The sequence below is a fragment of the Pongo abelii genome, chromosome 11 (genome assembly GCF_028885655.2).
Source record: "Pongo abelii isolate AG06213 chromosome 11, NHGRI_mPonAbe1-v2.0_pri, whole genome shotgun sequence".
In the NCBI taxonomy this organism is placed as follows: domain Eukaryota; kingdom Metazoa; phylum Chordata; class Mammalia; order Primates; family Hominidae; genus Pongo; species Pongo abelii.
This window is the reverse complement of record NC_071996.2, coordinates 38,269,848-38,294,667: the sequence shown is the minus strand read 5'-3', so window position 1 is coordinate 38,294,667 and position 24,820 is coordinate 38,269,848. Positions and strand designations below refer to the sequence as shown.

The 24,820-nt window shown below is 42.0% G+C and overlaps 1 long non-coding RNA gene across 1 annotated transcript; it reads right to left on the bottom strand.

The window, feature by feature from the left end:
* Positions 1-747: 747 nt before the first annotated feature.
* LOC129057971 (uncharacterized) lies at positions 748-24,654 on the bottom strand. The gene is made up of 5 exons (XR_010135970.1): positions 23,629-24,654; positions 15,456-15,520; positions 3,343-3,433; positions 2,722-2,828; positions 748-1,031 (listed from the first exon to the last, which is right to left on the bottom strand). It is a non-coding gene; the product is annotated as an uncharacterized LOC129057971 (long non-coding RNA).
* Between the last annotated feature and the right edge of the window lie 166 nt (positions 24,655-24,820).

Sequence of the window (24,820 nt, the reverse complement as noted above, 5' to 3'; positions counted from 1 at the left end):
CGGTTCAAATGCTTTTAACATTTGGGTAACCACTTGCTAAATTTAACTTTTAACTAATGCTTGCTAGTAAGAATAATCCTAAGCTAACTGAAGTTTTCATTACCTTCCTATCTAACAGCATTCACCACAGTTTAACTCTTCAGCCCACCAAGGGAATAAGCAAGACTAGTGGGCAATTTTATTTTCATTGCATAATATCAATTTTATTTACATCCCAAGAAAATATGGATGAAAAATTACAGTTGAGCAGTTAGACTAAGGTGGTATGTAGTATTGCCTAACACATCAAGTTTTCTGTTAATAGTATTTCTAAATCTATTACCCTATTAGAATAGAATTAATAATTTGCTATGCATGTATAACAATAGAAATCAAGTTGGAAGCTTGTTTCTTCCATAGGTCTTCTGCACTGTCACTATTCAAAACAAGGTCTCTTTCAACAAAATGCCCACATCCGACGAGTGATGTTGAAATGTTAAGTGATTTGTAATTCCTAATAATAACTTTTGTTTTGTTAAGTCCCTTTTTTCTGCCCATTAGCATCCTTCAAAGCTTTAATGATCCATGTAATTAAATTACAACCCAGAATGAGACCTTTCTGGAAACATATAATACTAGAAATATAGATTTTGATTAAAATCAAAGCAATGTAACTTAAAGACAAATGTCTAAATGTCATTAAAACTGGGGGAGCCTGGGCCTAAAACAAGTGCTTCTGATAAAGAAGCGAATTGAAGATGTGTAAGAGGGCAGAGAACCACACCCCTGAGGCCAAGGTCAAGATTAATTCACTTTCTAACTAAGACAGATGAGAATCATTGCACAGGAGCCCACAGAGATGAGGGCCATGCATCAAGCCCTGATGCCTATGGATCCCAAATGCTTCAAATAGCCACTGAAAATTCATCAATTCCATTTCAGAGGAGCAGTCTTAATGAACAAGGAGCAGGGCTCAGGCAATCACATAGTTCAGACTTGGGGGAGTTTCTACCCAAGGATTAAGTGGTGTCAGATTCCTGCCAGAAACAGAGCTACAAGGCAAAAGAAAAAAAATAAAATAAAGCTGAGTTTCATCATCATAGGAGAACACTTTGCTGTTTTGTCACCTGAAAAGAAATAACAACACAACTGCACAGCTGATACCTTTGGATGAGGTCCTGCTGTCTTCAGAGAAAAGAGAACATCTGAGAGAAAAGCATGGCAAGTTTCTCAATCCAGATCCTCTGCTTTCATATTTTTTAAAAGGTGAAAAAAAAATGTTAAGGTATGAAATGAACGCGAGTGCATGTATGTGTGCACATGTGTGTACTCAACCTTGCTGCTAAATATATTGTGAGATTTCTTATTGCTAGACAAAGCAAATTAGCCATGCTGTTCTAGGTGGTCAGAGGACAAAGGAAAGAGCTCATCCTCCCCTGACCTTACCCCTTGTACAGTCCAGGAGAAAATGTCTTCTGTCTATTGTAGTGCACTTTAGAGGATGATTAGCTTGGTCAGGTTCATTCTAGCATAGCATTTTAGTAGAGCACATCTGTTTGAATTTCTAGACTGATGCCTCAATGTCTACTCCCCAGACACTTAATTTAACACATCTACCAGACAGAGATCAGAATCTCTTGATATTACATGTTAGCCACAGATCAAAATAGTTGGCCACATAACAACTCTAGCTCCATCTAGCAGTTCCCACAACAGCTCAGCTCTGACCCATTATCTGCAATGATGAGAACTCACATCATCCTAGAATTGTAAAGAAGTAGCCAAAATTTATATTTGATAGAAACTGACCTTTAGGGTTCTCTTTCTACCCTTAGAGACTCACTGTATCTTTCTTACACCTTTTTAATTGCACTTTTGAAATTACAACAGTTCATAGCTCTATGACATTTTCAAAATGGTAGGGAAGAGGTTTTCCTAAACACCTTGACTGAATGTGCAGAATCCATAGAGAAGGATAAATAACAATTCACAAATACCGACTCAGTTTTGTTTGGTTTATGTTACCTTTGATTATCCGCACTTAAGCCATATGAGATTATTTCTCTTTGACTCAAAGCTTAGTGATGCTTTTTTTTTTTTTTTTTTTCTGAGACAGAGTCATTCTGTTGGCCAGGCTGGCGTGCAGTGGTGCAATCTCGGCTCACTGCAACCTCCGCCTCCCAGGCTCAAGTGATTTTCATGCCTCAGCCTTCTGAGTAGCTGGGATTACAGGTGTGTGCCACCACGCCCAGCTACTTTTTGTGTTTTTAGTAGAGACGGAGCTTTGTGTTTTTTTTGTTTGTTTTTTTTTTTTTGAGTCAGGCTCTTGCTCTGTCACCCAGGCTCACTGCAGCCTCGACCTCCTGGGCTCAAGCAATCCTCCTGCCTCCACCTCCTGAGTAGCTGGGACCACAGGTATGAGCCACCATGCCAAGCTAATTTTTATTTTTTGTAGAGACGGGTCTTGCCTTATTGCCTAGACTGGTCTCCAACTCCGGGGCTCTCACAATCCTCCCACCTCGGCCTCCCAAAGTGCTGAGGTTACAGGTGTGAGCCACCAGGCCCAGCCTGGTGTTTTTTGTTTGTTTGTTTTTTAATGACAGTGCTGCTCCCAAAAGATCTTCCAAGATGATTTATATATTGGACTATCTAAGAATTCCTGAAAGCCAGGGCACTGAAATTCCAGACCTGCCTGTTGCCTAACCCTTTGTCCTCCAAACCTCGTGAGTGCCTTTTCCATACCTCCTAGCTGGTCTTCCCTCTCCTCAGCAGGGAGAAATTCAAAAAGAGCTGGAAAGCAGCAGAGTGGGGAGGTAGAGGGAAGCCCAACAGAATGTGCCTGAAGGAACCTGGAAAGAAAGAAAAATCTGTCAAGCAGAATGCCAGTGAAGAGCTTGCTCTGTGTGTTTGGAATACCAACTAAACAGGGTCCTAAGGAGAAGGGTTCTTAAAATAACTTTTTTGTCTTTATGTAACCACCATGTGATACTACTCAGAGCAGGGAAAAGCCAAGTGAAAGGCAATTATTCCATCTATTCCACATGCTCCATTAAATATTCCCACTGTAACTTGTTTGTCCTATATTTTATACACAGGAATTTGGGACAATATAGTTCCTTCCTTGACAAACAAGCATTTTCCCTCCTGGCCACCACACCATAACACAATTGTAACCCTGGTGTGCCTGATGGGCCCTGTTGAGCCTGCAGCCTCTCCTTCCTTGCTGCTCTGAGAGCTTCCTCCCCACACTGTGTGTGCTCCAAGAGTTTGCTCTGCCTGAGCCTGTTTATAGCACGGGAGGAGGAAGAAACAAAGCAATTGTGAAGCTTGTTAATAGGCAGTTCATATGATATTAAAGGTGACCTTGCCATTTCCAGTTCTATTTATTCCACTTCCTTCCAAACCGGGGCAAATCCTTCCTTTCAGGGCAAGAGCACCGCTCTGTGGATACAGTCTGTGGGAACAGAGAAAAGTTCAAGCCCTCAGAGGTTATTCATTACCCATGTCTGGAAATATAGTATTTCCCATTCACTCACATGTTGGGTCTGTAAATCACTGCTACTTGGCAGGAGAAGAACCTTGGTGAAAAGTAGTTTTTGTTGTTGTTTACTGCAAAAGGTATTCATATCAGTGAGGTTTAATTTTATCACACTAGGGAACTTTAAAAAAAATAGTAATGATCTCCTTTTTGCCAATATAATATATGCATATAAGAATTTATACATACTTATGTAAGTGAAGAATCCATACTACGTAGACTCTACATATATATGTGTATATATATGTGTGTGTGTGTGTATGTATATATATATATATGACTTTCTTTTTTGAATTTGACCTTAGCACAATCTGCAAATATTAATCACTCAAGTATCTAACCCTGTCAGAGAGAGGACAACAGTTCACAGTTTGGTGTCAGCTGGCTGGCTGTGGTGGTGTTTTGGGTTGTTTGTTGCATTCTTCAGGAAGCAAAGGTATTTCCTGAAGGGCCGAGAAAGCCAGCAGGTGTATTGTGAAGTACAATAGGACATGTAGGTATGAGTTGTACTCAGTGGGGATAGAAAATTCCTTAGCAACACTTAGGCTTGACTATTCTGAACAGTAGTTCGGCTGTTCAGCTTAACTTCCTCATTGACAGTCTCCAGGCATTTGCACCATCAACATAAATGTAGTTTTTGCTGTATATTGACTCTGGGAGGGTAGAAATCAATGTGCGTCATTAAAATGCTTTCAAATTCCTTTTTCTCCACTGAGAACACTTTGTTTCTATTTTTATTTTGCCCCTCAACTATATGGATAGTCCTCATCTCTTCATTTTGTGGACAAATGTGCTGTCGTTGAGGCAGTAAAAGAGCTGATAACTTAACCATAAGCGATTACCTCGTTGCAATGTCTTCATCAGTTCTCCCTTGGTAAAAATTCCAATTTATCCCTCTTCCACTAAGTATTGGGGTGACAGGGGTTGAGAGTGGGAAAGACTGCAGTTTGGTTTACCATTCTGGTCTCCCCCTCTCAGTGGAGAGATGAGAGGCTCCCCTCAATGGCTCAGATGAGAAGTTTCAGCCTGAGGTCTCATGCCACACAAAAATCAAAGAGCATCTTTAGCATTTGTCAAGTTTATTCCATGTCTGCAGAGAATATGAGCATTTGGCTCCAAGTGTACTTTTGCATTCACTCACTCGCTTATTCAGTCAACAATCATTTTCCCAGCATGCTTTATAACTCTGAGGGGGGTATAAATCTGAACAAGATTGGCCCCTGCCCTCAAGTTGTTCAAAATCTAACAGGAACAAAACAAGACAAAAAATATATACACACACATATACATATATTTCAGTAATTCTAACACAGGACAAGTGTGAGTAGAATAGAAAATGAACAAATTGCTATGAGCATACAGAGAAGGAAGTAAATCCTTCTGGCTGGGTGAGGAAGGGGGACATCATAATAACATTATGTAAGGTGGCTTACACAATTGGGTCTTGAAGAGGTGAGACCTCAGAGATTAAGGAAAGCCATTGAGACAGTGGGAAAGCACGAGCAAAGGCAGAGAGGCAAGAAAGTGTATAAGGTCAGTTCAGGACACAAATAGCAAGTTGTCCTATTTGGCAGAAGCACAGAATATCTGAAGAGGAGGAAATGGAGGGGAGGGGATTGACCTTGGGTAGAATTATTAATACTAACTTACCTAAAACACTTGGAAGATTTTTTTTTCTAAGTCACTAGGCTTGGTTTCTAGGCATAGTGGACCACTACTATTCCCTTCCTAGCGTAATACTTTTAAATTTATTAACCTATTTTGGGGCATTTCTTTCTTTCTTTCTTTCCTTCCTTCCTTCCTTCCTTCCTTCCCTCCTTCCTTCCTTCCTTCCTTCCTTTCTTTCTTTCTTTTTAGACGAAGTTTCACTCTTGTCACCCAGGCTGCAGTGCAATGATGCAATCTCGGCCCACTGCAACTTCTGCCTCCCAGGTTCAAGAGATTCTCCTGCCTCAGCCTCCTGAGTAGCTGGGATTACAGGTGCCTGCCCCCACGCCCAGCTAATTTTTGTATTTTTAGTAGAGAAGGGGGTTTCACCATGTTGGCCAGTCTGGTCTCGAACTTCTGACTTCAGGTGATCCACCCGCCTTGGCCTCCCAAAGTGCTGAGACTACAGGCATGAGCCACCGCGCCTGACCGGGCATTTATTTCTCTACTCATTCTTCCCAATAATAAGCAAAGCTCTGAGGAATAATTTTGTGCACAAGTTTTTGCATAGGTCCGTACTATTCCTCTGGAATACATTCCTGGAAGTAGACTTGATGAGCTATAGGATGTGGATTGTTCTCCAGCCATGGTGAGCCAAGGAATATTCCACAGGTAGAAGGAGAAAGCCTGTCACTCCTAACCTCCCCAATGCTTGGTGGCCATTTTAAGTCTTTACCAATTTGATAAACCAAAAACAATGATTGACTTTTTATTCTAGTTTTCATTCCTTTGATTACTAATGAGGCTAAACACCTTAATCAAATACTAACGGCCATAGAGCCAACATATAAAATCCTTCAGGTTGGATTTTATTAGTGTGAAATGAACTAAAAAGAACGCTTCAGATTCATTTTCATTTTGCTTCCCGAAATGAGATTATAAAACTATTGATCATGAAACTGCATCTATGGGAAAATAGGAGAGGGTGGCCTGATTTTCCCATTGATTGCACCTGCCCTCAGCTTCCGTCTTCGTTTGACTGGGAACAGCTGGCCTTTGAAAATTGGCCATGCTGTAATGCATTGTACCAGAACCCCAGTTCTGTGCCTTATCTTAGGCTCTTTGAACCTTGACCTCTTCTTCCAGCTCTTTGAAGCCTCATTAAAATTTATTCCTCTCTAAAGATATGTATCATATCATATTTTGCTTGGAATAGGCACTTAACTTTCCCTTCTACAAAGTGGTAAGTTTTTTGAGAGCAGCTTTGTCATATTCATGTTATCCCCTGCAATTGCTAACATGATGCCTCCAGCATTTTTTGAAAATAAATAAATATAACAGTTTAAAATGTATTTATCTCCTTCTCTTAAAAACAATGACTTTTGTTGTCATTGGGATTTCTTATTCTTAGAAAAACTACCCCCCCAACATGAAAACAAAATCTCAAAAAAAAAAAAGATATAACCAAATTAAATAAAACAATGAATTAAATAATACACTTAATACCTAAGTAACACCCAAAGAGGGTATTTCCTCCTTTCTAGAAACTCTCCCCTTCATGGGCCAGCTGTCATTGAATCATTAAATTATATTGTATTCTAGTGGATGCAAATAAGAACGTGTTTTTAAGCTAAATATGGTTCGGTTTTTGGACCCAGCTGTTTTTTCCCTTCAATTCTAAGATAATTTCAGATTTTTATACATATTTAAGGACTGTTTATTTAAAACCCCAGATTGAAGTATTTTCTAAACATAATTCATGTTGTATTTCTCCACTGGAAAGGTTCACCTCCATTGAGCACAGGGACTTCTGAAACAGAACCTTAATAGCATACTTAGCCAAGGAATAGTCACCAGCTGACTAGCTATTGATTTAATGTTCCATCATTTCCATGGTTCAATCACACCTACCATGGTGAATCAGTTGGAACATCCTCAATGAACCAATAAATGAGCAATTTCCCCCACCAAGGGGATACGTTTCATGTGCGGCAGAGGCATACATAACTTATCTCAAACAATGTGAGGATCAAGTGCAGCATTGATTTACCCTGAATCATCCAGCCTTCTGTTTTCAGTAATGGTTTAGTCCTCTAATTGGCACAAACCCCACACACCAGCTTTTTGTTTAAATATTTGGGCATGTGATGTATCTCTGCTTGAGGTCAGGGACCATTTCTTACATACTTTATCATTTTCAAGGCATATATTAGGTGGTCAATTTTTATTTGTCAAATGAGAATCATATGTTAAGGTAGAATAGGGCCAGAGTTTGCTATATGCCTGTGGTTCTCAACCCTCGGTATCCATTAGAATCACCTGGGGATCTTTCTGAACAATACCCAAGCCTCATCCTCAAAGCTGTGGGCTTAATTGGGTCTAAGATAAGGTCTGAGCATTCCATCCAAACCTTATGTTTTAAAAGCTTCACAGGTAATTCTAATGAATTGCTAGGCCTGAGAAGCGCGGCTATATTGTGACACAATTAGGCAGGCAGGAAGTATGGTAAATGGTCTCGTAAGTACCGCACAGTACCATACTTCTCAAAGTGTGGTCCCTGGACCAGCAGCAGCAGCAGCAGCAGCAGCAGCATCCTGCCACTTGTTAGAAGTGAAAATTATTGGGCCCCTTTCCAGACCTAGAGAATCAGAAACAGGCCAGGCATGGTGGCTCACGCCTGTAATCCCAGGGCTTTGGGAGGCCGAGGCGGGTGGATCACTTGAGGTCAGGGGTTCAAGACCAACCTGGACAACATGACAAAACCCCATATCTACTAAAATATAAAAATTAGCCAGGTGTGGTGGCGTAAACCTGTAATCCCAGCTACTCAGGAGGCTGAGGCAGGAGAAGCACTTGAACCCAGGAGGCAGAGGTTGAAGTGAGCCGAAATCACACCACTGTGCTCCAGCCTGGGCAACAGAGCAAGACTCCATCTCAAAAAAAAAAAAAGAGAGAGAGAGAGAGAATTAGGAACTGTGGGTGACATCCGTAAATTTGTGTTTTTGTGCCCTCCAGATGACTCTGATGCCTCCTAAAGTTTGGGAACCACTGTAATAGAGAAATCTATGTTGAACTGAAAATGGCAAGGCTGGCACTGTCTTAGAGAAACTGATTTCAAGTTATATTAAACTCAAAACATAAAGCAGGTTATGCTTCATAAAACAACACTCTGAATCATAGTTTTTTCTTTTAAAGAGACAGGATCTCACTCTGTCACTCACACTGGAGTGCAGTGGTGCAATCATAGCTCACTGCAGCCTCAAACTCCTAGGCTCAAGCTATCCACCCACCTTGGTCTCTCGAGTAGCTGAGTAGCTGGGACTATAGGCACGTGCCACCATGCCCAGCTAATTTTAAAAAAAATTTTTTTAGACACAGGGTCTTGCTTTGTTTCCCAGGCTGGTCTTGAACTCCTGGTTTCAAGTGCTGGGATTATAGGCATGTTGGCCATTCACTGCCCCCACCCGTAGTTTTCCTTGGTATTATCCTTTTAGCACATGAAAACAAAAACAAATTTCAGTATGTATAAGATAATCCACTAATACCAAACCGTGAAGATGGCCATGTCGGCCTTCCCTATACAAAGATACTTGGCCTAGAGGGGGAACCAACCACATGTCATCAGCTCGTGCCTTCATTGCTCTATGCTTCGTGATGGCCCTCAATACTTGGGCAAGAGACCTGTTACTCAACCTCAATTTCCACTCATTGTAAAATCAAAGGCAGCAGGAACCTCAAACCACAGGCCCAACTTTCTAGCCAGGTTTGCAGAGCTTCTTCAGAAGCCAGGGTCAGAATTAGGTGTGCTTCTGCTCCCAGCTGTGGCCTTGTGAATGTAGAATGGGAACACCCTCATCCCGCCTTCCACAGTGGCTTCTTCCTCAAGTGCCCAGTGCTGGATCTGACTCAGCTATGGAGGGTGAGGAGCAGAGGGACAGTGGCCGTTGGTGGTGGCAAGGGGGAAGTGACAAAGGGAAACGTGGGGGGTTGGTGGCAACAGCAGAAGTGATGACTGGCAGCACATGATGTGGTGAAGGGGTGATGCCGTGACTGTCACACCCCACCATGACAGGAGGCTTGTTTGCCACACCTGTATCCGGATCCATTCAAGGGACAGGCAGATTAGGGTTGCTGGTTTAAAAGTGATTAAAAAGCCGGGCGCAGTGGCTCACACCTGTAATCCCAGCACTTTGGGAGGCCGAGGCAGGCAGATTGCTTGAGCTCAGGAGTTCGAGACCAGCCTGTCTCTAAAAAAATTTTAAAAATTAGTTGGGCATAATGGAGCATGTCTGTGGTCCCAGCTACTCAGGAGGCCGAGGCAGAGAGGATCGCTTGAACCCAGGATACAGAGATTGCAGTGGGCCAAGACCGTGCCACTGTACTCCAGCCTGGGTGATAGAGCAAGACCCTGTCTCAGAAAAAAAAAAAAAAAAAAAGTGATTAAAGGCCTAACAGAAAGTAACCTTGGTGATGCAGAGCTGTGAACAAATCTCTCCAAGTTTGGCTGCTGTGCTACCTGTGTCAAAATCACCAGAGGTAATTGTTAAGGCTGCAGCCTCTTGAACCCCCACCCCAAACTCCTGAATGAGCATTTCTTTTTTATTATTATTTTATATTTTACTTTAAGTTTTGGGATACATGTGCTGAACATGCAAGTTTGTTACATAGGTAAACATGTCCATGGTGGTTTGCTGCACCTGTCAACCCATCATCTGGGTTTTAAGCCCCACATGCATTAGGTATTTCTCCTAATCCTCTCCCTCCCCTTGCCTCCCACCCCCCGACAGGCCCTGGTGTGTGAAGTTCCCCTCCCTGTGTCCATGTGTTCTCATTGTTCAACTCCCACTTTTGAGTGAGAACATGCAGTGTTTGGTTTTCTGTTCCTGTGTTAGTTTGCTGAGGATGATGGTTTCCAGCTTCATCCACATCCCTGCAAAGGACATGAACTCCTGAATGAGCATTTCTGAGGGGGGACAATCTGGAAATTTGCACACTAAACAAGCTCTTCATGGGATTCTGATACGGGTGGTTCTTAAGATCTCGCTTTCAGAAAACCACCCGAACATAATTTTGTTGCTTGGAAATTTGAAGTTGCTTGTCCTTCAACATTGACTCTATGCAAAGAACTGCAGAAGACACACAGTCCTAAGATATAGTCCCTTAAAAAGAAATTAACCATAAGTACTATTAGGAGGAGGAGCAGTAGTCGTGATAAATAAACAAATAAACACTAAACTGCAACAAGGTAGAATGAGGGAGGAAAAATAGCAATGAAAGTTTATGGGCATTAAAATGAGAAAAGTTAAAACTCGGGGTTTAGGAAAGGGATTGGGAAGGAGGTGACAGTTCAGACTTCTTAAATAACTTTTTTCTTTAAAACAGTATGTGTGTAACAGGGGTTTATGTTCCTTGCAGACATCTGAGATCATTCTTGGAGGAATGAAGAGAGGATTTCAACAGGTGGAGCAGGAAGGGGAAAGCAAAGGATTCCAGGAGGAGGGAAAAACATAGGCATTGATGTGTGTTGACTAGTATTTCTGTCATCTCGGGAATTTGCTCTTAGTAAGAATCCTCAAGTGCCTTAAAGTTAGGACCTTAGGAAACTGGGTTCTCTTTCAGGCTAGCCAAGGCTAATTTACATTTTTGGGGTCCAGTGATTTCTTATAATGTTTCCTGGTTCCACAATGTATATAAAATTGAGGTATTAAATTATTAAATGATGATAAAACACTATGCTGCTTTAGGGGAAGGAGTACAGATGTCTGCAATTCACTTCGAAAGGCATCCAGGAAATAAGGTGATAGAAGGATGGATAGAGGGATAGTTAGAAAATAAACAAGTTTAATAAAATATTAACAGTAGAATCCAGGAAATGCATATACAGCTGTGCCTTGTAAAAATCCTTTCAACTTTGCTGTGTGTTTGAATTTTTTCACAATAAAATGGGGGTGGGGATGTTCTGCTTCTACAGATCATGTGATTCTGAGCAAATCTCTGCTTAGCTCCCCTCAGCTTCACTTTGCCATTATTTTTAAGGACAAAAACTGCAATTACTTTTGCACCAACCTAATGGTTAATCTGCAAGGTCCTGTCCAGTTCCCAAATTCTCTCTTATTCCCTCTTCTCAGACAGGGAACACAGGGGTTACTACCACAGAGAAGCAGTCCTCTAACCTACCATGACTTAGCTCTGCTAATAAAGTTAGTTAATCTTCCTTATGGTGTGGCAGGGAGGACCTAACTTGGACCCAGACAGTGTCAAACTGCTGTCTGTGGTTCTAGAGCAGGTGCCAGGCGAGTCAGACCTTGAAATTTGTTTTGAAACTGACCACCTGTTACTGTAATTGTGTGGCTGTTTTCCTGGCTTATGGGATTTTACTTCAGCTGTTGTTCTCAGGCGAGAGTTTATTTCCTCTAGCAATCACTCAGTTCACTTGCCCTAAACTTAGAATTTGAGTGTAGGGATCTTCCGGAGACTGAGTCAACTATGCAAATCTGAATCTTCTGTCAAAAATCCTGAAGTTACCTACAGACTTGAGTAAAAAATTTTAAGGAAAAAAGTGAGAATCCTCTTTCAAGTCTTTTGTTACAGATAAAACATCTTCTGAATTTTGCAGGGAGAAGGAGCTAAAGGATTAAATTTATGGTTGCCCCTCATTTTTGTTCCTGGCTAACAGACAGCATTGTGCTGAGTCAGCACTTTCCTCGCACTCACCACCTCGCTGAAAATTCTCACGCCCATAAAACTTTACTGCAAGCTACAACTTAACAAAGAATAAGTCAATTTTTCCCTGATAGTTAGAAGGGAATGCCACAATTATGGAACTAGAGTGGACCTTAGTGATTAACTAGTTCAATCCTTCATATTAGAATTGAAACAAGTAAAGTTCTGTGACATTATTATAAAGAGACTTGATCAAGATCATAAATCTTGTTCAGGGCTGAGATGGAAATCTCCTTATGTTGCAGAATGTGCTCGTATAAAGGGAAAAATAATAAAAGCAGCTTAAAAAGCTCTGCTTATGAATATCAAGTTATTTTCTAAAAAAAAAAAAAAAAAAAAAAGCTATGGTGTTCTAGTTTCCTATTGCCACCTAACCACCACAAAACAGAGTGGCTTCAAACAACAATTTATTATTCCCTGCCATGGTTCTGTCAGAGAGAATAATACTAGGCTCCTGTAGGCAGTTCTCGCTCGGGGTGAGCAGTGTAGTTGCATCAGATGGTAGCTGGGGCTGGGCATCTAGGATGGCTTCTTCACCACATGTCTGGTACCTGAACTGGGGATGGCTGGAACAACGGGGGGCTGGCCAGATGTCTCTCCATGTGGACAGCTTGGGCTTCATACAGGAAAGAACACTTGAGCAGAATCATGAAATACAAGTGGGAGTTTGCCATACACGGGAGATGGGAAAAGGAAAATCAATAGAACAGACACAGCATGTACAAAGGCATGGAAACAGAAAACATCACCGAGAAGGGAAAGCAGCTTTAGACTGGGAGTGAGAATGCAGTGCCTCCTCCCTCAAAAAGAGCCCAAAATGGAGGTAATCCTAATGGGGAAAAGAAAGTCGTTGAGGCCGGGCGCGGTGGCTCACGCCTGTAATCCCAGCACTTTGAGAGGCCCAGGCAGGCAGATCACCTGAGGTCAGGAGTTCAAGACCAGCCTGGCTAACATGGTGAAACTCTGTCTCTACTAAAAATACAAAAATTAGCCATGCGTGGTGGTGCATGCCTGTAGTCCCAGCTACTAGAGAGGCTGAGGCAGGAGAATCGCTTGAACCTGGGAGGCAGAGGTTGCAGTGAGCCAAGATTGTGCCACTGCCCTCCAGCCTGGGCAACAGAGCAAGACCCTGTCTCGAAAAAAAAAAAAGCTGTTGAATATTTCAAGGGAAATATTCAAGGGAAAGCTGAAGGAAAATAATGTTCCTAAGTGAGTACCATCTTGGGGTGAAGTTCCCCTTCATTATTTGAAACTTCACAGTTTTGTTAGAAATTGAAGCTTCTGCTGGGTAGCAACTGAACTCCCTGAAGCTCTCTTCTTTTGAGTTTTTCACTGCCGGAGAGAAGGGTCCTTTCTGCCTTGTGAAGGTAATAGAAACTTTCCCAGATCTAACATTGACATAGATGTGTCATGTGTCTCAGAAATTAAAATGCAAAACTCTTTTTTAAAAAAGTGAAAGCAGTTTGATAGCACTGAAGCATAGAGCCAAAAGGAAGGAAGAGGAGAAATGAGGTCAACTAGAAGCACCGACAAAGGGACCATTTTGGAAGCCATCATGACAACCCAAGCAAGAGATGATGAGGGCTTGAACTGGAGTTGAGTAGAGATGAAGGAAGGGGTGGTGATTTGAGAGCAATCTAAGGAGTACAATGAAATGACTGGTTAGCTATCCAGAGACAGGATGGAAGGAATCCAGAAACTGCCTGGATTCCTGGCTAAGATGAAACAGTGGGTGATATATATAGTCATTAGCTGATAGAGTGTAGCCAGGAAGAAGAATGGATGGGGTGGGAAAGAAAGTAATGAATTTGGACATACTAAGATGAAGATGCCCACAGGTCATCTAGAAGAGAACTGTTCCATATGCAGTTCAATGTATGGGCCTGGAGCTGGGGGAGCTGGGGCAGGAGAAGAGATTTGGGAGTTACTTGCCCGTTTGGAGAAGTATTTTTAAAAGTTACTGTTTTTAGGCCGGGCACAGTGGCTCATGCCTGTAATTCCAGCACTTTCAGAGGCCAAGGCAAGTGGACCCCTTGAGCCCAGGAGTTTGAGACCAGCCTGGGCAACGTGGCAAGACTCAGTCTCTACAAAAAAATGTTTTTTAAAAATTAGCCAGGACTGGGCATGATGGCTCACACCCGTAATCCCAGCACTTTGGGAGGCTGAGGCAGGTGGATCACCTGAGGTCAGGAGTTTGAGACAAGCCTGGCCAACATGGTAGAATCCCGTCTCTACTAAAAATACAAAAATTAGCATGGCATGGTGGCACGTACCTGTAATCCCAGCTACTTGGGAGGCTGAGGCAGGAGAATCACTTGAACCTGGGAGGCAGAGGTTGCAGTGAGCCGAGATCACACCATTGCACTCCAGCCTGGGTGACAAGAGTGAGACTCCATCTCAAAAAAAAAAAAAAAAATTACCCGGGTGTGGTGGTGCACTCCTGTAGTTCTAGCTACTCAGGAGGCTGAGGTGGGAAGATCGCCCCTAGTGGGATGCAGTGAGCCAAGATGGTGCCATCGCACTCCAGCCTGGGCAACAGAGTGAGGCTGTGTCTCAAAAAAAATTTTTTTAATAACAAATAAAAATTCCTGTATCACAAACTAATCAGGAAAACCTGCCACCCCTTAGTTGATGTCCATTTAGTTGGTTCTATACACAACTAAATTATATACAAAGAAACAGTCCATTGTCATGGAGTTTGATTCTCCCTGGTTTACAACAGTATCAAGTAGGGTTAGGGTCTAATAAAGGTGAAAGAATTACTGCCAGTTTGTTTTAACTATTTTCACTAAAAGATACTAAAGATCATTATCATTCTTTATCATTACTTACTCTTCTCAAGACTCTCTAAGAGCATGCCTTAGGAATGAGGGGCTATAAGTTCTGATATCTATTCCACTGTTTCCTGTTACAATTGGTTCTCAAACTTTTAGCTTTAGAATGTCCTAGGAGCTTCTTTTTTTTTTCATCTAGATTCCAGAGCCCCAGCCCCAATGATTCTGATTCAGTAGGTCTAGGGTAGAGCCCAGGTATCTGCAATTTTAACAAGCATTCCAAGTGATTCTGATAAAGCAAGTATTACCAACACAAATGGAATAAGTTCCTAGGGCTCAATTTCTTTATCTATAAAGGGGAAATAATGACACCTGCCATGCCTATTCTCAGGGCTGTTATGAAGTCCAGAACAACAGTAATATATGTAAGAGAGCTTTGAACACTGTGGGTTCTCCACACTGGTAAGATGTTGGTATTGTGTGGGGCAGTGCATCAGAATTACCTGGCAGCCTCCTTAAAACATAGAATGGTGAACCCTATTTCCAAGATTTCTGATTCAGTAGGTCTGTGGTGAGGCCCAAGAATTTGCCTTTCTATCAAGTTCCTAGGAGATATTGATGCAACTGCTCAGGGGACCAGGCTTTGATATGCTCATCTGGGCACCCAAAAGCACTGGTCTTAGGTCAATCAACTGAAAGCTGTCGAGTTGGTTCAGAGGGTGACATATTTTACCTTAGAATTGTCTGGGCCTGGGTTCTCAATGCTCATGATTCCCAAAACTGTATTCACTTACCCAATAAACATTAACTCAGCACCTTTGATGTGCCAGGCACTCTTCTGAACACTGGACACACAATCCTGAATAAAACAGACCCAAAAATGAATGAATAAAATTACTTCAGATAACAGTAAGTGCCATGAAAATATAAAACAGGGTAATGGAATAGAGAGTAGCTGAGTTGGAGGTAGTTCTTCATATAGAGGGGTCAGGAAAGCATCGTCAAAGGAAGTAACTTTTTTTTTTTTTTTTGAGAGAGGGTCTCACTCTGTCACCCAGGCTGGAGTACAGTGGTGCAATCTTGGCTCACTGCAACCTCAGCCTCCCAGGCTCAAGCCTCCCGAGTAGCTGGGACCACAGCTGTGTGCCACCACACCTGACTAATTTTTGTATTTTCTGTAGAGACGGGGTTTCGCCATGTTGCCCAGGCTGGTCTCAAACTCCTGGGCTCAAGTGATCTGCCCACCTCGGCCTCCCAAAGTGCTGGGATTGCAAGTGTGAGCCACCGCTCCCAGCCAGAAGTAACAGTTAAGCTGAAATAAAAGAGTCAGCCATACTAGATGGGGCAACAGCACTCCAGGCAGAGAGAACAGCAAGTACAAAGGCTTCGAGGCCAGAACGAGAAAGTCTAGTGGGACTGGAACTAGTGAATGAGAGGTAGAGTGACATGGGATGAGACTAGAGAAGTATACAGGGCCAGAAACATAGGATCTTGCAGGCTTTGGGGAGTGTGGGATATGAGTCAGGCCTATAGGGCAGATCTGTACAGATCAGCCCTTTCCAAACTAACATGCATGCAAATCACCAAGGATCTTGTTAAAATGCTGATTCTGATTCAGTAGTCATAGGATGGTGCCTGAGATTCTGCACTTCTCATAAGCAAGATGCTGCCGTTCTGCTGCTGGAATCACACTTTCAGTAGCAAGAGCCATAGAAGAAGATGCTAGGAAGCAAATAGACTCTGTCTTCTTTCAATCAGGGAAAAGTATGGATAAAAGGTAAAGGGAATGGCAGAAGATAGGGACCAAAGAAAAAAATCATCATATTGGGGAACCGTGGATACTAAAAATTATCTTTCAGGAGGATCTATAATGTCCTTTTCAGCATACAGCTCAAAGGATTAAAAGATTGTCACCGTAATGAGGAACCTAAATAAAATAATAATTCTCTTGGTAGTTTACTTAGAAGTGGCTGCATAGGTTTCCAAAGTGAGTTTGTCTGCTCACAGTTGAGTGCTGCTGCTTTCTCAAACCCCACCAGAACTGCTTGCAAAACAAATGACTGTTTCCACAACCTCTTTAACCTTCTATGACTCTCTATGGCTATTGCCTGCCACTGCCTTCCTCGACATTCTCTATTCCTGTTAACCAATGTTGCTGGCCCTTCTCCCTCCCTCTGCCATGTAAGGGCCCAGAACTTGGGTGGAGTAAGAGGGAAACATAGGCCTGAGGACAGCAGGGGGAAGAAGGCATCTCAGAGCCTGCCTGTTGCCTCTGCAGTACTGCCTGGAGTGCAGCCATAAAAATATAGCCAGAGTCTGCTTCCCTTCCTCCATACTCTTCTGGGGGTTGGGGTGGGAACTGAGTAATCTTACCTTATAAGCCATATGGCTATTTCTTTTAAGGAATGATCTTCCTAGAATGCAGCCAGAAGCCCAGAACGGTAAAAAAAATAAATAAATAAATAAACTTAAAATCGGATGCCTCTTTGTGTAAACTTCTATACCACATGATAGAGCCCTTGTTTGTTATCATAAGCATGTTTCCCCAAAATTTCCTGTTTTTTAGATGATTTGTGAATTGAAAATTCTGTCTGTGGAAGGAAAGCCACATTATTGAAGCCCCAAACAATAGAATGACTATGGCTTTAATCCTTTGAATAAGGCTTTGTTTCCCATTGACTGAAAACTTCCGAAAGGAAGAAAAGCTAGGAACATTCAGGAAGGATTTGTATTTCATTTTACAACAGTTTTGTGAAAGGGGAAAATCATCTGGAGGCCTTAGACTCCCTTTCCTGGTTGATGGGTATCCGAACATACAGCCGTGCTGGGAGCTGGCTGCAGATGGTGGCTCCCGCCCACCAAACACTTCCCCACCCTACTGGCAACTTTGTCTCATTATTGTTGTGCTGACACCAACAGACGTTCATCCTGAGCCAGAGTTTCACATATTCCCCGGGCATGACTAGGAACAGGTGCACCCAGTCTATCTCAATTTACTTGCACGGATCAAAAATGTTTCCTTAATATATTCCACAAGGCTTATATTGCATACTCCTTAATTTATGAATTTCCTGTTAATAAAGAGATATCATAATAATTGAAAAAATAGTCATCAACCATTGAACTCTTACATTACTTTGAATTACACTACCCCTTGACTGTGTTTTCATTTACTTTACACATCAATAATTATTTTCTTTTAAAATAAAGTAAAATCAATGAGCTGAATCCTCCTTACAATTTGGGGAAGAGGTCTGTGGATAAAAGAAGCTGCTTTAGCTGGGCATGGTGGCTCACGCCTGTAATCCCAGCACTTTGGGAGGCCGAAGAGGGTGGATCACCTGAGGTTGGGAATTTGAGACCAGCCTGACCAACATGGAGAAACCAGTCTCCACTAAAAATACAAAATTAGCTGGGCGTGGTGGTTCATGCCTGTAATCCCATCTACTCAGGAGGCTGAGGCAGGAGAATCGCTTGAACCCGGGAGTCGGAGGTAGTAGTGAGCCGAGATTGTGTCATTGCACTCCAGCCTGGGCAACAAGAGCAAAACTTCATCTCAAAAAAAAAAAAAAAAAAAAAAGCTGCTTTAAATCCCCAAATGCTGATACGGCCATTCCTGCTTTGCACAGATTCTATGCCAGAGGCATAAATTATGGAGCTCAGTTCACGGGCTGTCAGGCCCCACTGCAGAAGTCAAAAGGGCCTCTTGGACACCTGCCCCTTCTGAGTGATATCATCCTCATTTATAAATCCCCACTGAATGTAGAATACCACACACACCTTCTTACGGCCAACAGCCCTTAGGGTTTTGTCTCAGGTATGTCTCTGGGGACATAATTTAGAGATTCATCATCCTGAGAATTATGTTTCAGGTACCAAATCCTAATTATAGGTCTACTCCATAAGTGACTTCCCAGAGACAGAAGGTGCAGTTGAGGTTAGGCCTGGGTCTTTGTTATCTGTAAATAGAGAAGGCAATACCTCTTCGTCCACATGGTCCTATCTTTACCGCATTACCTGTACTGGTGGAACAGCCAGACTCCCACTCTGTTAGGAACATACTGGAGAAAAGAGACCAGTCCTTGGCTGAGAAAGACAGGATCCATTTTTCCGGTGCTTTCCAAAGCAGCATCCACTTTAAGTCAGGGAAAGCCTTCAAATTACTTTCCATAGAAGAAGATTTAAAAGAATGTTTCTGTTTAGGGTTTTTCAGTCTTCTGTCCAAGGACTCTTCCATCTTTTGTCCAACCACAGAATCCTTTGAGAGTCTGCTGACAATTATGAATCATTTCCCCTCAAAAATGCACATATGTGTAGACACAAACAATGTTGCATGCAATTTCAAAAAGTTCACGGACCCCTGGAAACCCATAAGCCTCAGATTAAGAGCATTTAATCAAGATTTAGACACTTTTTAAATTTATAGAAGTTGTGAATTTATAGAAGTTGAAAGCAGAAGAGCTATTAAATGCTCCAAAGCATTTAAAGGACAAAACTAAAATAAGAAAATAAAAAGAGAAGCGATTAAAAGATAGCATTTTTCTAAAATAGATCATGGTGATTGTCTTTTTTCCTCTGCAAACATTGTACAGCAGGGCATGAAACACCAGCTTTACCCTTTGCAGCTTACATGCTAAGACTGCATGGTATGTTAATGGTCTCATAGATCCACAATATATTCTATGTTTGTAATTAATAGCTACCCTGATGGTTGCCTGGTATATATGAGGCCAAGGGTTCTGACTATAGGATTACTTATTGCTCACAACAAGCACACAGGGTAAATATCACTAACCCATTCTACAGCCAAGAACATGGAGAATCTGAGAAGAAAACAGCTTTCCCAAAGCCACACAGCAATTAAGCAGCAGAGATGGAACTCTGACCCAGGGCTGTCTGTCTCCAAAGGCCTCATTCTTAATACAATGTAAGAATGCAGGCCTACTGAATTTTATAATTAGCGTTTAAAATGTTCCTTCAGAGTCCTTGGGGCAGTTATCAGGCAAATAGGAAGCAGGAGAACTTCAAGGGCTGCTTGAAGCAAAATCACACGCTTTGCAGTGACAGCTCCAGGATGTCTGCCTGGGAGGGATCTGAAGGCCCTGGGGAGCTTGCCTTAAGGCTGCAATTGCAATTGCGTAGCAAGCAAGGAGACTTTCCTCCCCTTCAAGTCAGATGGCACAGTTTTGGCAGCCATAGCCCTTGCTATTGGAAGAAGAAGCTGCCCTCTCCGTCGGTGGGTGGTTGGTGAGAGTTAGGGCTGAGCTCCCACCTAGCTCTCAGACCTGAGATGTGCAAATAGCTCCGCCCACCCCTGCCCTGCCTGGGCCCTCCATCAGTTCTGCTTCTCTGCCCCCTCTGCACCCTCAGCCTGTCACTCTGCTGCCCTCTGCGGTGGCCACACAGGGATGAGAAACCTGGGAAAACCAAGCAAACACTCTATCCTACCCTGAACTGTGAATGTAGGAATAGTCAATTTAGACTTCTCTAACATTAGAGTTTTCTAAATGTAACTGCCAGCATGAGACACAGCCTGGAACCTAGAATAAATGAAGGAGGGAATCAAAGCTTTAGAGGATTTTCTTAACTCAAGTAGGGCCAGGCATGGTGGCTCACCTGTATAATCCCAGCACTTTGGGAGGCCAAGGGAGGAGGATCTTTTGAGCCCAGGAGTTCAAGTTTACAGAGATCCATGATCATACCACTGCACTCCAGCTTGTGTGACAAAGTAAGATCCTGACTCAAAAAGGTTTCTTAAAAAAATAAAAATAAGCTTGAGATATTATTTATGGGAGGCAGGACATCGCAGTAGCTAAGCATGTGGCTCTGGGGGCCGATGCTTGGGTTCTGATGGTGATTCGACCCACTTACTGTCTTACAAGTTACTTTGCCTCTCTGTGCCTTAGTTGTTTTATCATAAAATGGAAATAATAATAGTGCCTAGCTCAAAAAAGTTGTTCTAAAAATTGTTTAGACTGAAAAACCCTAAACAAAAATATTCCTTTAAATCTTCTTCTAATGAAAGTAATTTGAAGGCCTTCCCTGACTTAAGACAAAGAGAATGCTGCTTTGGAAAGCACTGGAAGTGAATCCTGTCTTTCTCAGCCAAAAAGTTGTTTTAAAAATTAAATATATGAATAAATATATTATACTTAAAACAGTGCCTGGCACATCATAAGCATTCAAAAAGTCTTAATTAGTATTGTGATCATTATTTGGCCACTTTCATAGTCACTGATGAGTGAACCACTTTGTCCATAGAGCTAAAATGATTGTGAAAACCCAGAAGGTAAGTTGTATTTCCCTGCAGAGGTTTGAGGGTGATGAGGTGAGCAGGTGAACGTAGTGCAAGGCCTCAAAACCAAGCTGAGCAAAGGAGCCCCAGTGTTTCAGTCAGGTATTGCTGCATAACAAACCACCTCCCAATGTACTGGCTTAAAACAGCAGTTTATTATTTCTTATGATTCTGCGGGTCGATCAGGCAGTTCTAGTTTGTAGAGTGTTGGCTAGGGCTCCAATAGGCTGGAACACTCAAAATGGCCTCATTCACATTCCAACTGGGAGCTCAGCTGGGGTTGTTGGCCAGAGTCCTCGGTTATCCTCCATCAGGTCTTGTCATATGGCTCTGGAGCTTCCTCACAGCTTGGCAGATGGTTCCAAGAAAGAACACTCTGAGACATGAAGACAGAAGCTGAAGACTTCTTAAGGCCCAGCCTTGGAGATTATATTATATTTGTCAAAATAGGTCATAGGCCAGTCTAGATTCAAAGGGAGTGAATCTAGACTCTACTTCTTGATGAGGGAGTGACACAGTCACATTGCAAAAGAACATATGGGATGAAAGATATTGTGGCAGCCGTCTTTGGAAACACGATCCACCACAGCTACAGGAAGAGAGAGGAACCAGATTTTCCTACCAAGGTTTGGATTGAGTGACTCGAATAGGAAGACCAATCCAAGTTTGGATCACAAAGTTACCTACTAAAATGAAGAAGTAAATGGAACTAAATGTTTTTAATTTAGCACAACTTGTTTATACGTGACTTAAATAGGATTATTCTTCAGAATATTAAAAATAGTTCCTTTAGGTCAAAAATCACATGGAGAGGTCGGGCGTGGTGGCTCACGCCTGTAATCCCAGCACTTTGGGAGGCCAAGACGGGTGGATCACCTGATGTCAGGAGTTCGAGACCAGCCTGGCCAACATGGTGACACCCCATCTCTACCAAAAACACAAAATTAGCCGGGAGTAGGGGCACACACCTGTAGTCCCAGCTACTCAGGAGGCTAAAACAGGAGAATCACTTGAACCCGGGAGGCAGAGGCTGCAGTGAGCCTAGATCATGCCACTGCACTCCAGCCTGGGCAAGACAGAGTGAAACTCTGTCTCAACATACATACATACATACATACATACATACATACATACATACATAAAACCAGAACCATAAATGAAAATAGAAAAAAAGACATTAGGTTGGAGAAAATAATTATCAGTAATGTGCCTTTCTAAAAGTAAAAACTTTTCCTTAAAAGGTAGATGATAAAACCACATACTCCCTGATAGTGACAATGGTGAGCTTGTAGTGAACACTGAAGGGTACTGTGTTAAAGTGAGCAAAGCAGAAAACCATAAAAAGGAGGCTGGCTGATGAATAGGAAGAGTCAGACAAGAGCCCCAGGAGAGTCTTGAAATTGCTATTGCTGAGATTTTGATTTTTCCCTACCTCCTTGCATATATAGAATTCTTTTTAAAGTGTGATATACTTTATATTTGTATTTTACATTATAATTTATTGGGGTTGGGGGTTAACACCCTTTTTAAAATTTCTGGATATGGCTGCAGTCATACATGGATTTACAAAATAAGACTGGAGATAATCTCACCAAATGAATTATGATTTACCTTGAATGTTCCAGTTCTCCACAATTACGAAAGGTCCGGTCTTTAAGATTCATTAGAGATGGATAATGTTAAAAAAGGAAAAAGCAGAAAGACTTTGACAGATTTTTGAATGGTGGGGAGAAGAGAAAGCAACAAGAAATGGCACCAAGATTTTGGGCCTCGGTGATAAATGAATGGTTATGTTTCCTAGAGTGATTGAGAAGATGAGTAGAAGGAAAGAGAATTGCATATTGCAGGGCAGAATTACAAAAACAACAAGTCTGGGACTGAAAGACTATATGAAGGGAAAGTAGCAGACATCCAGCATTTTCATAACATCCTGATGTCCCTGGCTTACTTCTATTTGGGAGGGGGCCCCACTCGTTCTCATTTTATGCGACTATAACTTTTTAGTATTCATTTTACTGTTTGTCATTTATTGAGTTGTTTCCACCCAGTGTGTTTACAACTCACATAAAATACTGAAGACAATCAAATATACAGAAACAAGGCTGGGAAATGCAACTTGCCTGGCGAAAATGTCGTTAGTATCTAGCGGCAGCTGTGTACTGTAAAATCATTGGCATCGCCTCAGATAAAAGGCAGATGAAAAACAAGGGAAATTACTATCTAGATGCCCTGGTGGAAAACTGTTTTTAATAGAAGGTGGTTTTAAATAGGCTGTCAGAGAAAGAGGATAAGTTGTCCAAGTGAGAAACTAGACAATCCATCAAGAACAGAATGCAAAGAGGAGAAAAAGGTAAAGTTCTCATGGGAACAGGATATAAAGTTGATGACAAAAGACCTTCACAGGGAATGAAGAGCAACACAACAATGTGTGCCATGTATTATTTGCATAAACTCCAAAGAACTTGGCACAATTTATATTTCCTACATCACAATCATAAACCAGGAAGTAAGAAAAAAGAGTGTTAAGCAGCCAAAATAGGTGGAGTATTCAACTTCACTCAAGGGAGTTAAGGGAGTTCTCAGGTCCTCACTTTAACAGTAATTCCAACAAGCTTGACTATCTGTTTCTCCAAACCCAACCATTTCAAGTGAGATGCAGATTCAACACTTACATGTTATGTATCTCAACAGTAGCTCACCCTTGTTGAGCATTAACTACGCATCAGGTACCATTCTAAATTCTATCTAGATGGACCTATTTATTACCATAGCAACCTAAGAGGTAGGGACTAGAATTATCCCCATTTTACAGATGAGGAAGCTGAAACACAGAAAAGTTTTTAAAACTACCCACCAATCACATAGCTAGTAAGTGGTAGAGTCAGGATGTGAACCCAGGCTAGGCAGATTCCTATATCCTTAACAACTAGGCCAGCCCTGCCCATAACAATCACCTGTTGGGCTTTTAAAACAGTTTGCTAGGCTTCACTCTGAGAGTTTCGGATTCAGTAGGTCTGGGATGGGGCCAGAGACTTTACATTTCTAACAAGTTCCCAGGTATATTCGTTTGCTTGGACTGCCATAACAAAGTACCATATACTGGGTGGTTTTAAATAACAAAATTTATTTTCTCACAGTTCCAGAGGCTGAAAGTCTGAGATCAAGATGTTGGCAGGGTTGATTTTTTTTCCGAGGCCTCTCTTCTTGGCTTGTAAATGGCCCTCTTCTCCCTGTGTCTTCACATAGCCTTCCCTCTTGTCTGTGTGTGTCTGCGTCCTATTTCCCTCTTCTACAGACACCAGTCATACTGGATTAGGGCTTATCCCAATTACCTCATTCTAATTTAATTACCTCTTTTAAGACCCTATCTCCAAACACAGTCATCTTCTGAGATATTGGGGGACTCCAACATATGAATTGGGAAGGTGGAGGTGGGACTACACCTTCAGCCCATAACACCAGGTGATGCTGATGTTGACATGCTGGTCCGGGGACCACAATTTGAAAATCACTGAAATTAGCAAAAGTAGGTGTCATGGACTGTTTTCTCTTTCAATTATTTTTTTTTTGCTTTTATTTTTATTTATTTATTTTTATTATACTTTAAGTTCTAGGGTACATGTGCACAACATGCAGATTTGTTACATATGTATACATGTGCCATGTTGGTGTGCTGCACCCATTAACTCGTCATTTAACATTAGGTATATCTCCTAATGCTAGCCCTCCCCCCTCCCCCCACCCCACAACAGGCCCCTGTGTGTGATGTTCCCCTTCCTGTGTCCATGTGTTCTCATTGTTCAATTCCCACCTATGAGTGAGAATATGCGGTGTTTGGTTTTTTGTCCTTGCAATAGTTTGCTG